Consider the following 16,218-nt stretch of genomic DNA (forward strand, 5'->3'; position numbering starts at 1 on the left):
GCTGCATTCATATATTTTAGTCAGAACAAGCGAAGCTGTTGCTCTTTATTTTTAATACCCTGAACACCTCATTTAAGAGAAAAATGCATTTGGTCACACATAAGACACAGACACAGACACACAGTTCCAGTGCAGGGTCTCTCCTCTGTGCTTCAATATCTCCATTACTTGCTGGAGAGGGTGTGGAGAAAAGGGAACCCTCTTGCACTGTTGGTGGGACTGTAAATTGATACAGCCACTATGGAGAACAGTATGGAGGGTCCTCAAAAAACTAAAAATAGAACTACCATACAACTCAGCAATGCCACTACTGGGCGTATACCCTGAGAAAACCATAATTCAGAAAGAGACATGTACCACAATGCTCATTGCAGCTCTATTTACAATAGCCAGGACATGGAAGCAACCTAAGTGTCCATCAACAGATGAATGGATAAAGAAGATGTGGCACGTATGTAGAATGGAATATTACTCAGCCCTAAAAAGAAACAAAATTGACTTATTTGTAGCGAGGTGGTTGGAGCTAGAGACTGTCATACAGAGTGAAGTAAGTCAGAAAGAGAAAATCAAATACCGTATGCTAACACAGATATATGGAATCTAAAGAAAAAAAAATGGTCTGAAGAACCTCGTGGCAAGACAGGAAAAAAGACACAGACGTATGGACTTGAGGACACGGGGAGGGGGAAGGGTAAGCTGGGATGAAGTGAGAGAGTGGCATGGACATATATACACTACCAAATGTAAAATAGATAGCTAGTGGGAAGCAGCCCCATAGCACAGGGAGATCAGCTCGGTCCTTTGTGTCCACCTAGAGGGGTGGGATAGGGAAGGTGGGAAGGAGACGCAAGAGGGAGGAGATATCGGGATGTATGTATATGTATAGCTGATTCACTTTGTTATACAGCAGAAACTAACACACCATTGTAAAGCAATTATTCTCCAATAAAGATGTTAAAAATATATATCTACATTACTATATTGGCTGAATTTTGTCTGTCTCAAGAATTATATGAGTTCCTTTATATTTTCAGCTTCTCCTAGAATACTACAATATAGAAGACATTCAACATAGTTTTTGTTGGGTGAAATAATAGATATTATAGGAGAGGAATTAAGTAGCTGATTAGAGAATCAAAATGTGGCCCAAGCTATCTTTCATCAGTTCACCTAAGAGTGAGGTTTGAGAGAGACTAGGCTCCTACCTTGTGCCACACCCTGTGCTATGTTGTGATATGTAAGACAGAGTTTGCGCCCAATGATTTTAGGCCATGAAAGGCCATTTGTTGGAAACCTCACTTCCCATCTGCTTTGATGCCTGTTACAGAAATGCGGTAGATGATAGAATAGAGATAGTCAATACTGAATTCCTTTTTAATCATTGAATTGCAGAATCATCCGCACTTTTCTTACTGAGTTTCCTAATTCTAGCCTCATATGCTAAAATCATGACAAGTTCCACTCCTTTTGATGGCTGCTGGGTTTTTTTCCAGAATTGGATGCCTAAGTGGTGTTTTTGCAGTTGCTAGATTGCCAAAAGTTAACGTGGATGTAGGATGTAAGGGGCAAAGCTGAGAAAAGTTTCTGTATAATCTGTCTCTGTCAAATTTTGAATCTCCCCTTATGGTCTTTTTTCTGTGGAGTAAAGGACTCAAAAGAAGAAATAACTTTTTTTTTTTAATTTTGTTTTTATTGTGGTACGGGGGCCTCTCACTGTTGTGGCCTCTCCCGTTGTGGAGCACAGGCTCCGGACGCGCAGGCTCAGCGGCCATGGCTCACGGGCGCAGCCGCTCCGCGGCATGTGGGATCTTCCCGGACTGGGGCACGAACCCGCATCCCCTGCTTCGGCAGGTGGACTCTCAACCACTGCACCACCAGGGAAGCCCAGAAGAAATAACTTTGATAGATGTGTAGCTTTGTTCAGAATGTTTCCTCTGAATTTTTCTGCCACCCCAGCTAATGGTGAATTCTCTCATACTAACTCTCTGAGTTTCCGAAAAATATTGGTATTTACAAACAGAAATTGGCTTAGTTCATCTTCTTTGGAATTTAGTTTTTAGAAAACTGGAATGATTTTTAACCCAAAGTCTTTGTGTGGCTTGGTTAATGTTTTTAAAATCTTCTCCCACCTTATGGTGTACATGCTAAATTGGCTCTAGAAATATTTTATGATTTCATTAAACAAAGACATGCTGTAGTGATTATCACTCTACTGTTAGGACTGACCATATTTACAAGTAAAGAAAATGGCAGTACTTTTAAATAAAATCATTTCAGTTGATTATAATACTCTAAGTATTATACCCAGGATGTTCTTTGATCACTGTCAGAGCTTACGCCTTTGATAACTTTGTCATTTGGACATTGGCAGTTGTATCACTGCGTTCTGTCTCATGGGGATGGTTCCGTTTCCATGGGAGCTGGTTGCCTCTTTCAAAAAGGCAACAATAAAGATGACTGACAACACAGCAGGGCTAGAAATCCTAGGATTGGAATAATATTCTGTGTAAAACAGAAGAAACCTAGCCTTGAGAAGTTACAGCCATCCAAGACCTAGGAGTATAGTATATCATTCCCTCTGAGTAGCACTGTGTGCAGTTAAGAACTTATCACATAGATTTGGGCACAGAGATGTGCAAATCAGTCTTTCTTAAGTGGCAGTTTGCTGGCCAGCAAGCTGTCCAGAGGTTGAGGACTTGGGAGTGGGTAGTGACAGAAGCTCTGATTTCTAGCGCTAGCCAGTTACTGTGTTGTAAATAGATCACACACATGCCTCCAGTTTCAAAGTATCAACATAATGCCACTGACCACGCAGTTGGGAAGAGATGTGCAAAGCCAGCTCTGCCCAAGCCCAGGTGAGCAGCTCCAGCACACAGTGGCCCCGTGCAGGCCCACCCAACTCCAGAGCCCCCTGTGAGCTGGGCTCAGGCCTCTGCTGTGACTGCATCACAGTTCAATCTCTCCCTCCCCTTCCCTCTTCTCCTCTCATCCCAAAACAGGTGTTGCTCCTGAGAACATGCTCCGAACAGCTTTCTGCCTGTGTGTCTCAGGGTCTCAAAGTCTGTTTCCCAGGGACTCCACCTATGACAAGAGAAATGGAAAATTAAGCTCATTTTCATTGAAACTTAGAGAATGAAAACCCTCTGTTCTCCCTTCTAAATTCATCAACAAAGCTATTACCTCTACCTGGCTTCCTAATGAATCACAGAACTTATATTGATAAGCTAATAAATGGTGCTTTCTGTTTTGCTCTGTAGGTCTTTATTCAAGTCCTTGACTGCAGACAGACCATACACACACCAGGACCAAATGTAGCCAGCTGCTGACATCAGAGATTCACACTGCAAATTCCTTTGTTGCCATTAAGAGGGCTGTAGCAAAACTGGAGAAACTACATCTCATGTCCAAATATTTTACTATCTTATTTGTCCTATTCTGTTACTAAAGTACTTCATAGCTAACTCTTGTGTGGAGGCAAAACGAAATGAATGGACTCCTCGGAATAAATGGCACTAGCAAAATTTCTTTTTGCCACATGAATCAAAAAAGAAGAAAAGATATTTATGAGGTGTAATAGGAAAATGTACTAGAGCCACTATAATTTTTAGGCCTGGTAAAATTATAACTTAGATTAAAATGTGGGTGACAAATTTTGAATCTAGGCTCTTTTCCCAGAAAAACACAACAATTTATATAGTCAATTTTCAGTTATCTGCCCAAGGAGAAATAGCAATAATGGCAGTTACCCAAAAGAGTAGATAATGAACAAATTCATTTCTATTTGACTTTGAAATATTGCTTCATATTCTAAAACCAACATTTGGATGTGGATGCATTTTATATTCTGGAAAGCTGTGATGACTCTAGCTTAAATACTGAAACTGTGCTTTAGAAATCAGACTAAAGAAAGTGGCTTATGTTTTCCATCTGGTCTGGTACAGTACGTTCCTATTTTCTATATTATTGCTGAGAATAGCTATCATTAACTCTTAGGATAATGTTAAGTTTATCTGAAAGCAGAGAAGAATTGCATCTATGTTTCCTAGTTTATATTTTCCCAGAACTGATTTTGATTGAAAAGACACCTTCCTTCCCTGCCCTGGTTTGGCTAAAATTACTTTTAAAATATTTTGTGTTAAAAAAGTTAAACAGAATGAGTGGTAAAGGTAAGGAGTTATACCTAAATAAGATTTAAGGTTTAAACTGAAATATCTGCCCCTGAAAAACTGAGTTAGCTGTATAGACATTTTCCATTTGTATTTTGGCCCTACTTTGATTATTTTTCATTCGGTAAATACTAATATGTAAATAACAGTACCTAGTATAGGATCCGGCTCACGTTAGCAGCCCGTAACTGCTCATTTCCTCTATTCCTTGCTTCCTTCCTTTTCTTCACTCAATAATATTTTATATAAGATGCTTCATATTAATGCCTCATACACTTTAATAAATGTTTATGTCTTATTCTACTCTTTCTTTGTATAGACAATTCTATAAAAGCAAGGACTTTAAAAAAATATATGCTAGAATGAAACCTTCCAGGTCTTATTTTCCCTGTGTTGACATTCAATACATGTTTCCTAAAAGCTACCTCCATGGAAATTGATTTATCAACATTAAGCAAATAATCTGTTAAGAGCCATAGTATTTTAAAGGGTAAGAAGGAGGGTGGATGCAGTCTAAAAATGGACCACGTGCTCTCTTGTCTTATTCATGGTCATGCGGCACCCTCCTATTCTAGAACAATATATTTTTACATAAGGCAGAAGTATACCTAGCATTGCAGTGTTTTGATTGTTTGCTTTGAGGCTCCTTTGCTCTCGTATTTGACTTAATAAGTATTTGGTGTTTGAGCAGAGTTGATTATCTCTCCCTTTAAAGATCTGAATAGTATCTTCAATGGAACACTGAGAAAGCGCTAGTGAAGTGGGTTAAGAAAATAGCTAAGCTAATTAGGCCTGTGTTCAAACACTTGGCTCCGCTCATACCAGAGTGACATTAAACAAGAAGCTGGCTCTCCCAAGGTCATGGTTTTCTTATTATTAAAATGAAGGTAATAACATAAAACAAAGTGGGTTTTGACTATGATTATAGATAATAAATGCAAGAAAATTAGCATACAGTAGGCATTCAATAAATGTTGGCATTTGTTACAAATTGTAGCGAACACTTACTGAGTGCCTACCTTTTAAGTACCATTCTAAGCACTTTCTATGCACTGATTCATTTAAACCTCAGTGCAATTCTGTGATTCAGGTACTGTTGTTGTCACTGTTTTGCACATGGAACTTAGCTTACGTCACAGCAAGCAGCTGAGTCAGTATTTAAACCCATCCCATTCACTTAACCATCACACAATACCACCTGTCATATAAACAGAGCAGACTTTTAGCAGACGCTAGAACCAGCAGGTGGATCCAGTGCGACCCACTCATGCCTCTGCCCATATCCCTCACTCCCACTTTTCACATCTGGCCATGCTGAGGGCCATATTTTAGTCACTTGGCTTTACCCAGAAATCCCTCCATAATATGAATAGTGAGAAGAGAGAATTATACCCCTCATTATGAAGGGTTATATAAATACAGCTTGGGACCCAAGGGTCAGATCAGCTGGAAACAGCTTCTGATTGGCTTCTAGTCTGTTATGCAGACAGGTCTGATCAGATGCAGCCGGTCTTAGAGTGGTCACGAGTCGTAAAGGAAAGGGATGAGGCTCATGTCTAGAAAGCCCAGCTCTGCCACTAATTAGCTGAGTGTCTTTGCACCACGGCTTCAGTCCTCTGGATCCTTCTTCATCCTTGGAAATTAAAGATGTTGCCCTACATCTTAGATCTCATGGCTACTCAGGAGCTAAACCTAACCCTCAGGTGGGCTTTGGCTTTAGCTGTTTGACCTGCACAAAGTTTTGTTTTGTTTAATTGAATTCTATAATATAAATTCAAAAGGTTTCACCTAAAAATCTGTGTTTCTGTCTTCCCTTGAGAACCTGAAGTCATGGCATTTTTGAGCCTGTTTTTCCTTATGGCATCATTGGAAGCTCACGTCTGTGGGGCAGACGTGAGCTGTGGCTGCCCGCTTCAGATGGGACATGTGCTCACCAGTTGAGCATGGCTCTACCACTCCCTGCTGTCTCACACCCAGTCTGCTTCCTCTCTTACCCTACTTGCCTAGTCTTGTAGGAATATAGGTTTGCAATCCTAGGACCAGCTCTGATGTTTATTTGTTCATTCATTTATTACTTTTTTATTTGATCAATGTCTGTTCAATGCTTACTTACTTGCCATTCTGTATATTGTGCTTATAGCCTAAATACAAAGTTTTCTTTCTAAATGACAGCATTTATGCCTACATTTCTCAGAGTCTGATTAATTTCCATTGTTTCTAAAGTGTTCTTTCTTATTCTTATCCACCTAGGAGCCTGCAGTTTGCTAAGCAGCAGCTTCTCCTGGCATGAGACACTGCAGATCTCCTCACCAGACAGGCTGAGACTATGCTCTGTGCCCTGCACCTGGAGTAAGAAGAAGAACAAGCAAGGTTGGTCCAACAGGTGGGAGAAGGACGCACTGCTCAGTTAGGTAGGCCACCACACCATCACTGTGGAAAAATAATAGCAATTCTGTAAAATCAGACATCAACATCTAAGAACTCATGAGTAGAGAAAAAAATTTATTTTTCTTTTATTAATATTTAGCTACTATGATTCATAAAATAACCTTACCATAAATGCATTGTTCCTGAATGATACAGGAGGAAAAAACTGATAGCTAAAAGAGGTGTCTTTTTTAAAAAATTCATATTCACAAGTGTCCATGAAACCTTTGACTGATTTTAATGATAGCCTCTTTTAAAATGAAATAGTAAGGAACTAAAGTATGCCTTAGGTGGCCTGAGACAATGCCTGTTTAAAAACCCATTTCTCCAAGGTCATAGCTAATGGATTCTTGAATTTTCTTTGCTGAAATAACCTTGTCCCACAGGCAATTGTACTTCAATTATTTCTCATTTTGCTTGAAAATAGTAGTATGTCATATAGGAAATGATGGTATAGTTATAAAAAGTGTCTAAAATAACAATCATTAAAACGTTTTTATTTCAAATGATAAAAGGCAAAGACAAACACTCAGAATATTCCTCTATACACCAACTTTTGGCTCTAAATGATACACTAAGTTTATAAAAATGATCGCAGCCTTCCTGGAGTGTGGCTCGGGAAATGAAGCACCACACTGACAAGAGGTAACTTGAACCATACTTTTATCTTTCCCACTGTCACCTCTGTGATTCGGGCCAATAACTTAATCCCTCTAAACTACAGTTTCCTGGCCCACGAAGTGGACAGTTAAGTGCCTTCTAAATACCAGGTTCATTGGGTAGTAGAGTCATAATAAATAAATAAATACCAGGTTCAGTCTGACAATGAAGCACAACTGTGAGTGGAGGGCAAGGAGGTAGCTCTGAGCTAATTCCCTGCAAGGTAATTTGTCAAAAGTAAATTCAACGAAATGCCCATTCACCAGATTCCTCTCTTCTTTTCAACATTTACAAAGTTTACAGCACTGTGCATTGGATATGTTGGTTTTCGCCACCTTTGGAGATTCCTGTGAGGCTTTAGTTGAGAGTTTCCCAATTGCTAACAGCATTGGAAGGAATACCCAGTTCATCTTTGCCTTGCCCCCCCTCCCCATTGTGTGGAGAGAGGATCCCCTGATAAGGAGCGAGGGAGAGGCGTCAGCACCCAGCCAAAAAGGGCCTCTTCAGAGACATGACATTATCACCATAAGGATTCTCCAAATTCAAGACAAATAGATTCATTATTTAACTATATTAGGTTGATTAACCATTTTTGAGAGCTGTTTCATGGAATTAGCCTGCTGACATGGTCCTTCCTCTTAGGGATCTTATAGTTCAATGGAGGAAAACAACTAAAACCAAAACAGAAAATAAGTAAATAATATAATTAAGAATTGGGATAAGCACTATGGAAAACAAAAGGGATGCTAAGGCAGTGGAGAGCTAGAACTTGCTTCCTAAAGGGTGATTATGGGAGGTGTGAGAGTCAAGGGTTCCATTCCCTTCCCTTTCCTGGTATGTGATAGGATTGCATTGCCTTGGTCTCCGTGGGGTTCCATGGGGTATAGGATCTGACCTGGCTCATCAGTTGTGTCTAGAAATGATATGTGTCACATCCACACTGGAGCATCTAAGTGTTGTTGCTCTTCCTTGTGGCAATCTGACAAGTGTTGTGGTCCGAGACGTGGTTGCTCCGTTAACCTGGAACTTGTGTGAGTTCCAAGAACAGAGTGCCTTCAACCAACCTACAATATGGCTGGATTATAGTAAATCAGGAAAAAGTAGTGAATAATCTTTAGAGTTCCTTCTACTCGCTCAACTCATGCCTGTTCTGGCTCTGAGGCTATTCTCATATTTATATTCCTGGCAATGCTTTAAGATAGATTAAGTAGCTTGACTCTAAATGCCTTTGATTTGTTTATACAAATCAAACTCTCATGTTTTATCTCTCGCCTCTGGATTATGACCATTTTTATCAAGAACTTGGCATGTGGGTTATTGATACGATAATGCAATCCTAATGCTGTCTCAGAAAGTGAGGGCCTCTATCCTTTCAGTCAGCACTGAGGTGCACTTGTTTATATAGGCCATTCATAGCGGAGCTGAGACTTGGGATGAGAAGCCCACAGCATTTTGCATTTGAATAATATGTAATATTGTGCAATTTTTAAGCTCTCAGCTTTTCATATCAACTTCTAATATTCCAGCAACAGAATCTAGGGAAAAACCCACATTTTCACAGGACTCGTCACAGCCCATTTAATGTATATGTAAGAAAGATTGTCTTTTGCACTGAAGATCTTTTTTGAAACCAAAATGAGAACCCCTTAGCGAAAAACAAATTGCATGAGATGCAGTTTATCTTCTTTGGAAGCAAAAAAGAGCTGAGTCAACCCTCCTGGGATTTGACAACTTAGGTATTTCTTTATCCCTGACACTGCTCAGATATATCTATCTATCTATCTATCTATCTATATCTATCTATATCTGTAGATAGATATATCTATCTATATCTATCTGATATTATAACTGCCTTTACTGAAGTTTGGTGGACTTAGAGGAAGTACATCCATCTGATATTACAGTCATTCTTGTACAGTGTTTAAAGTCTTAAGGATTTTTATTGAGGTGAATGAAATCCTGCCTAAGAAAAAGTTGAAGAAGGGAAGGGAAGTGGATCTAGAATAAAAACGGGGTCCTTAATATAGTTCAGGCTCAGTGCTAAGTGCTTTCATTTGTATTATTACCCCCATACCATGGAGGCAGTAGCCCAGAAAGGTTATGATCACCCAGCCAATGACTGGCAGACCAGAGAAGGAACAGAGATCTTCTCCCTCTCAAGACCCTTCTCCTTCCTCTCGACCGCTAGAGAGGAAAAAGTCTAGAGTGTAAAAGTCTACCTTTACCATCACCATAATTAAATGTAAAATGGCCATGTCCTGCATTTCTGTAATCTCCAGAGTTGTCCTCTAAAAGGCAAATACTAGATGACTCCTGATTTATTACATTTATTACATATCTAGGTTCAGAAGAGCTTTTAAACAGAGCTGGTTGTAATAAGCTGTGCTCCACTAATTGCATATCTTCCCTTTGTTCGGCCTCATCCTGTATAATTAGCACCGTCTTAAAAATAGAAGTTTTCTGTGACATTAAAATTCTTACACAGCACACCCTCTAATTATTTCATATCTTCACATTACGGACTAAGATACTCATGATGGAGGGGGTAATTCTGTTTGTTATTTAATTAGTTATGGAGGAGTTCAGGAAAACCAAGAAAAAAAAGATTATTGAAATAATTTCTACTTGGCTCTCAGATTTTTTCTCACAGCCTTACTCCCTCCTGGCCTCAGACCTCATCATTTTTGGTACCAGTGTTAGTTATGCCTAGGATCTCTTTCTATTAAAAACTTACCTATCCTTCAAGATCTACTCAAAATCCCCTCCTTTGCAGGCCTTTCCAGATGTCCACCATTAAAATTAAGCTCCATCTTCCATACCACAGGGCACTAATCTTATAGCATCTCGCTGCTTTGTATTATAGGGATGGGAAGTAGGGCAGACATGGCTGGTGACTTACTCAGATTTCTTCCTGGGCATATAACTAGACAGCATGTCCTTGCCTACCTTAAGAGTTGGGTGTGATCAGATGATGAATTTCTAGTAATGGAATACAAGTGGAAGTGACATGTTTCCTTTTGGGGCCAGGATTTTTAGGAGGTAGGTTGCTCCATGCTTGCTGTCCCCTGTTGACATCTGCATGAGAGAAGCCTGATGCCCTCAGAGATGGAGGGAGCTGGGGCTCCTGGGTCACCAGGTGGAAAGCTTTCTGACCAAACAGGAACAGCCTTATTAGGTTGAACAAGAAATAACCACCTATAATGTTAAGCTTGGAAATTTAGGGCTTATTTGTTACATCAGCTAGTGTGGACATACCTACCACCGTGTGTGCATGTTTGTAAGTGTGTGTCTGTGTGTGTGTGACTCCCTCTATTTCAGAAGCCTCAAAAGGACTGGAACAACAACAACGAAAAAAATCACCCTTCGCTGTGAGCAAAGTTAAACTAAATAGATGCCTTATTTGGAAATGGAGCAGATGGTCATCAAAATGAAGAGTGGAGGGGTCTCTAAAACATCTCTAGTATCAGGAATGCCATTTTCTCATTTACAAGAAGCTGTCTAGAATTTTGAAAATAATCTCATAGGCGACCAATGTAGGGTAGAGAATGAAAGGGATACCCAGGTAGTTCCTATATTAAAATGTGTCCTAGTTCATTACTCATTCAAACATTCATCATTCTTTCAATCAACAAGTAGGTTATTCAACACATTCTATATGCCAGGCAGTCCTCTAACAGTTCTGATCAATCACAGGCTTGCCCCCAGCTCACTCCAAATACGCGGTCCACATAGCCAGCAAGTCATCACACTACTGAAGTTGGACTCAGCTTCCCACCCAGGTTTTCAGGTTCCTCGTCTATAAGAGAGAATAATAATATTATCTACTTCTCAGATTGTGTTGTAGTTTTAATTAGACAATTATTTAAATATAATGACTGTAAAATTTTTAGCACTGTGCTTCACACTTGAATTTGATAAGCATTCAATAAATCCTAGCTGCTATTATTCCTATTAATTTAGATTAATACTATAAGATTGTGTAACCAAAAATTCTGACCAGACAGAGAGGGTGTGTGGAATACAATTTCCCCTTCGAAGTGATTCCTGATACGAGAGTTGAGAGGTTGGGAATAATGTTCCACATTTTAAAAAATAAAAACAGTATGTGCAAAGGACCAGTGATGAAGCATTTTTGAGGAACTGAAAAAAGTAAGAGTAACGGAGTACAGAGAGCAAGGAGGAAAGTGCTGCAGGATGAGACCGTGCAGAGCCTTGGGAACCACCGTGTAGCCACGCTAAGAACTTGGCCTTCTTCCTAGCACAAGAGAAGGTCATTGAATGGTTTCAAACGGGTAGTGGCAAAGAATGATAAGATCATCTTTATTTTTTAGAAAGATCATTGTGGCTGGAATGCAGAGGTAGACCACTTGATAAGTTACCATTGGAGTCAAGATAAGGAATGCCCATAGGTTGGACATGGCAGTGGCAGTGGAGATGGAGAGAGGTTATAAGGTATGAAAAATTTCTGAAGCGACATTGACAGGACATGGTGATGGATTAAGTATAGAACTGAGGGGGAGAGAACTGTTAAGAATGGCTCCTGGTCTTTCAGATAGATACGGGCACATTTCACAGAGATAGAGAACCCTAAAAGAGGATCAGCGTTGAAAGATCATGAACTTACCTTTGTTCATGCTGCATTCAGGTGCCCCTCAGATATCCAAGAATACACACCAAGTACACAGTTGGATGTATGGGTCTGGAGCTCCTTAGAGACGTCTGAGCTAGAGTGTGAATTTAAGAATTATTGGCATATAGATAACAACTGAGGCCAAGAGCAGGAGAAACTTGCTTAGAAAATGGGCAAAACTTAAACTGAGAAGAAAAGAGGGCCTAGGACCCAGCCTGGAGGAACTTGTTAGCAAAGGAGGCTGTATTAAGCAGGGTTCACAAGACAAACAGAACAATAGGATGTGTGTGTATTAGAAGAGTGGTATAAGGAATTGGCTTAAGTGATTGTGGAAGCTTTGTAAGTCCAAAATCTGATAGGGGAAGCCAGCAGGATGGAAACTCAGGAAAGAGTTGCAGTTTGAGTCTGAAGACAGTCTGCTGAAAAACAAGGATCAGTCAACATTGTAGATCAAGTCCAAAAGCAAGTCTGCTGGAGAATTCCCTCTGGCTCGAGGAAGATCAGCCTTTTGTCCTATTCAGGACTTCATCTAATTGAATGAGCCCCACGCCTCCATACACACACACACACACACACACACACACACACACACACACACACACACACACACACACACGTGCACACTATGGGCAACAATCTGCTTTACTCAAAGTCCACTGATTTAAATGTAAGTCACATCCAAAACACCCTCACAGGAACATCCAGAATTATGTTTCACCAAATATCTGGGCACCATGGTCCAGCCACGTTGACCCATAAAATTAATCATCACAGAGATAGACAAGAAAAGCAGACGTGGTGATCGTTTCTCAGGCTCCGTAGTAGTTGCTAGGAACACAGTCTACATCATGGCTTACAGTCTGAGCCCAGGGGCCAGACAGCTGGGTTTAAATCCTAACTTTGCTTTTTACTTACCCTGTGGCCTTAGGCAAGTTATTCAAGGACTCCATGACTTATCTTTAAAATGGGCACAGAATTACCCACCTCTGATGGTTGTAAAAACTGAATCAGTTAAAAAACATAAAGGGCTTAGCAAACTGACTGAACATAGTAAGTGCTCAATAAGCATGTGCTCTTATTTTTAAGGCAGACATGGTCTTTTTCCCATGAAGTGACAGGAAGCATCACAAGCAGACAACAGTGTAAGGAAGGCAAATGCAGCAGAAACACCTGCCCTCATCTCAGATGAGGGCCTGATCTATAGAAGGAGGAGATGGCTGTCCCACTTCAGTGCTTCAGAGAATTCTGGAACTTGCCCATCCTTTTTTCTCCATGTGAAGATACCTGCCACGTGAATGGCTTGCGAACTTGTGGAATAAGCCCCTCCTTCACTCTTTCCTGATAAGGCCCTAAACGACTCCGTGTTAAAATACAGATGTTACCTAAAGCTGTGTCATTATCAGCCTCGATAGCTTGAGGTGGATTCCTGCTTGGATAAACTACTCAGGTTCTAATGGAACATTGTCTTTGTTCAACTGAGGCAGGACTGAGGAGGCTCTTGGAAGCTAGGAAGTAGCTGGGGAGACAGAAGAAGACAGATGGGAAGGAAAGGGGAGGGGAGGAACAAGGAGGGTATTAAGAGAAAGTCAGAGGACGGCAGAACCCTTCTTGTTACCCACACCTGGAATTTCCCCTGGTGTTCACTCTCCTCCAGGCCTTGTGCCCGTTCATTCCTGGGGACCCTTGAAATATTTTCCCAAATCCTTTACCTCCTTGCTTTAAATAAGTATTAATTTTAAGGTTTGTGTTTTATTTTTTCCCTACTATGGACCAAAGTAGTTTTCCAGAGAGAGGCTACCAGTAGAAGACAAGCGTGTTGCTAATTCCATATTATCATATTCAGAGTACAATGTAAATACTTGTTCCCTTAGGACACGCTTTTCATTTCCACTTCTGAACGGCAATCACCCCTTTTCTCTGCCCTACCCAGGGCGGTTGTTCAGGAAGCAGAGCCCCCTTGACCCCAGCCCCTGTAGCAACTGGAGAAATGGTGACTGTGCATTTGCCCCTCCGTCTTAGTCCCAGGCTTGGGCAGAGGGTCTGTGCAATAGCACTTGGATCCACTCTCTAATCTCTTTAGACGGTGCTGAGGTGTTCGATGTATTACCCTGCTTGTAATTCAGTATCCACTGTGAGGGAGCACGTTGTTTTATTTTTCTTTCTAAATGAAATACTGATAAAGATCTTGTGCCGTGACTAATTCAGAGCTCATTTCCTACCTTTTGCTTGTGATTCCTTCTGTTTCAGTCCTGCAAGCTAAGGCTTAATTTAGGCACTTCTCTCTCTCTCCCCCCCCCATTTATTTATTTATTTATTTATTTATTTTTGGCTGTGTTGGGTCTTGGTTGCTGGGCACGGCCATTCTCCAGTTGTGGTGAGTAGGGGCTACTCACTGCAGTGGCTTCTCTTGCTGCGAAACACGGGCTCTAGGCACGCGGGCTTCAGGAGTTATGGCACATGGGCTTCGGTAGTTGTGGCTCACAGGCTCTAGGGTGCAGGCTCAGTAGTTGTGGCGCACGGGCTTAGTTGTTCCGCGGCACGTGGGATCTTCCGGACCAGGACTCGAACCCGTGTCCCCTGCATTGGCAGGCGGATTCTTAACCACTGCGCCACCAGGGAAGCAAGCCCCTAGGCACTTCTTTTTATTTAGACAGAGGTTGGGGCCCTGCAGTTTCCCTCAAGATGGGCTTTTCTGAACGTTCTTCAGCTGGGCAGAGTTGCAGGCCCACCTGCATTTGGTTCCTACATTTCTCAGTCACATCCCCTGAGCGGCATGGCCTCAGTCACACAGCTGGGAATGGGTCGTCCCTTGACTCCCAGGCTTGTGCTCTGCCCACTCTACCAGTCTGCCCTCCAGGGCTCACAACACGCTCCTCTCATGCCTGAAAACCAGTGAGGTTTTCCCTCAGGCCCCCAGAGCCCTGGGAAAAGGAACTGGCAGGAAGGGCAGGAGCCAGTGTCCTACGGTCATTGATGGTTCTCTTCCAGAACAGCTCCCCAGGCAGCTGAGCCAGAGCTGAGGAAGAGGAGAGCCAGGATGTACCGGGGTATCTACATTCTAGCTCAGGGGCCTGTTGCTTCTCTCTGCCCCTGTGGAGGTCTCTGAGTCCCAAACCCTCAAAGAACCTCAAGGAAACTGATTAGGAGATGCCCTGTCAGGAATGAGGTGAGGGTAAGGAAGGAGGTGCTGGTCTGGTACAAAGTGAGGCTCAGAGAAGGGATGAAGTTCAGGGACGGGGTGAGAGTCAGGGGTGCCGGTAGCACACAGAAATATTGGTCAGTAAAGCACATGGTTTTACACTGTCGTCTACCAAGTGTCCTCCACACCAAAACGACCATGGTAGACATTCAGAGGCACAACCCCAGGCCTCGAGGGCACTGAACTGACAAAATATACAGAAGTCAAATTCGGACACCAACACAATTTGTGCCTCTTTCCTGTGTCCGGTGCCTCACAGGTCATCTCATTTATTGCTCAAGACAGCCCTGCAAGTAGGTGTTTGTTCATTCACCTGACAATTGAGGACAGCTGAGGAAACGAGGCTCCCGAGAGTGAGGTACACGGAACAACACAGATGATGCTTTCAGGAAGCAGGATGCAAGATGGTCCATTTAGTCACAAAGAACAAAACAGGCTGTACTGCTTCTGCTCCTAAAGGCTGAGCGCCTGGTCAGCTGGGAATCTGATGAGCTCCTCAGCCGCTGTGTTCCTGGCCACAGGTGCCCTCAGTCCCCCCGGACTAGGGGGCTGGATTGGCCTAGACTGGCACCCAGGGGAGACTGAGTGCGCGACAAGAAGCAAGCAACGCCTGCCACGCGCAGATGGCGGCTGAGGAGCCGGGAGGCAGGCATATGTTCTGTAAATAGCGCTCACCCTGCCCTCTCTCTGGCTACAGACCTGGCCCTTCCCCTTCACTGCAGGGCTGCTGCCCAGGAGTTGGCTTTTCTGATGCTGTGTTTGTTTATGGCCTTGGATGCACTGTAACCAAAGTCCGTCTCAAGCTGAGCCTCAGGCACTGAGCAGACTGGAATGGAAACCGGGACATTATACAATTCCTAGGTTAAAAAAAAAGAAGTCCCCAAGGGCAGAAGTTGGGTCAGGGCTGGCCATATCACGGGGTTGCCCTGTATGTGGCAGGGATTCTCAGTGGATTTCACTTAGCCCTGGAGAGACAGCACAAACGGATCCTTGAGCACAGAAAAGACATCTCCAGGAAGCAAAGGTGTCACAGCCCAGAGTGGTTGCTCTCTCCCCTGCCCTCCTCGAGTAGCTTTGCTCTTAGCTCTCTACTGCATTTATGATGAAGGACTGATTTCCTGGTCATCTCAACACTT

At 42.2% G+C, this 16,218-nt stretch overlaps 1 protein-coding gene across 4 annotated transcripts in view; it reads left to right on the forward strand.

Annotated features, from left to right (window-relative positions):
• Positions 1–16,218, forward strand: part of B3GALT1 (beta-1,3-galactosyltransferase 1) — a 600,428-nt gene that overhangs the window by 551,249 nt on the left and 32,961 nt on the right. For 2 of the 4 annotated variants that reach the window (XM_004267260.4, XM_049712287.1), the window contains one exon: positions 6,417–6,577. The gene's annotated coding sequence lies outside the window, so the exon portion shown is untranslated. The remainder of the gene's footprint in view (positions 1–6,416; positions 6,578–16,218) is intronic. The other 2 variants (XM_033423486.2, XM_049712288.1) reach the window with 1 other exon arrangement.

This window comes from Orcinus orca, chromosome 7 (genome assembly GCF_937001465.1).
Source record: "Orcinus orca chromosome 7, mOrcOrc1.1, whole genome shotgun sequence".
Taxonomy (NCBI): Eukaryota; Metazoa; Chordata; class Mammalia; order Artiodactyla; family Delphinidae; genus Orcinus; species Orcinus orca.